Source organism: Frankliniella occidentalis, unplaced genomic scaffold, assembly GCF_000697945.3.
Source record: "Frankliniella occidentalis isolate FOCC.00 unplaced genomic scaffold, Focc_3.1 Scaffold7, whole genome shotgun sequence".
Classification (NCBI taxonomy): domain Eukaryota; kingdom Metazoa; phylum Arthropoda; class Insecta; order Thysanoptera; family Thripidae; genus Frankliniella; species Frankliniella occidentalis.
In genome coordinates this window covers 1,701,495-1,702,557 of record NW_026267137.1, presented here as the reverse complement: position 1 = coordinate 1,702,557, position 1,063 = coordinate 1,701,495, and the positions used below count along the sequence as shown (strand labels likewise).

Genomic DNA, 1,063 nt, shown 5'->3' with positions numbered 1-1,063 from the left:
AGCGATTAATTTGTTAGCTGCCTAAATAACAAGGTAGTAGTCTTTTGAGGGCGCAAAAGCATGGTTGTTGGCAGCCGAGCGGCTTGTCCCTCGTGAAAGTGCCTATGGCTGCCCGGTGGATGTATCCTTCCTGCTTCCGCGGAACATCCCCTGGCCGCTCTTCGCCGCTCCGCCTCGGCTGCGGCCGCCCATGGCCGCCTGCGGGACCCGTCCTTTACCGCTCTATCCAGCCAGGCGACATAAACCTCAGCAGGAAGTGTTGGTCCGAGACATCCCGTGTGTGTGCGCGCGCGCGCGCGCGCAGCCTCGCGCCAACAAAGTGAGTGTGTGCCTTTACGCATGCTGCATTCACCAGACCAACTCCTTGTTTAAATAAAATGATCAATTTCTTGCCGCATCAAGTCCCGGTCCTATGTGTTGAAAAAGTAAGTAAGTAAGTAAGTAAGTAAGTAAGTAAGTGAGTAAGAGTTTATATTACTAAACAAAATATTTCTCATAGCAGTGAACATGTTTGGAAAGATGATGAGGTAGTCTTATACATTGCTTTAAGTACGTGCATCACTCAATTCCTTTAAGCTGTTCCTTCCTCAACTTTTCCTCCGCAGCAAATTGTCCATAATAAATCTTTCCGGGATAGAAAAAAGTTAAACGCTCTTCAAAATCCCAGTCAGTAGTGCTATTGCACGTTTTTCCTTGATTGCACGCCCACTCAACTCAACTCAGGCCGGGCACACCTGACACCCTTAAACTCGCACAGACTTTTACCTCTCTTACACACACTCACTCACACACACGCACTCATGCGGTGCGCAAGTCCATCCGGCAGCCCGCAGCAGCGCGGCAGCCGAGTAGGAACGATCGAATAAATTTTTCATCGTCAGGTCGGGTCGGGTAATCGCAGAACGCACGAGTCGCGAGAGCGAGCGAGAGAGCCGGCAGCAGGCGGGGCCAGCAGGGCTGCTGCTGCTGCTGGCCCTCTCTGGTGCCGCAGTGAAACTCATGCCTGCTCCCGTTCAAAGTCGTCCCTCCCCGACTCATGTGAGTGAGCCCCGAGGAGCAGGGA

General features: G+C 52.4%; 1 protein-coding gene across 1 annotated transcript in view; it reads left to right on the top strand.

Annotated features, from left to right (window-relative positions):
• LOC113209398 (uncharacterized) overlaps positions 1-1,063 on the top strand; it is a 13,507-nt gene that overhangs the window by 1,559 nt on the left and 10,885 nt on the right. The window lies entirely within an intron of this gene.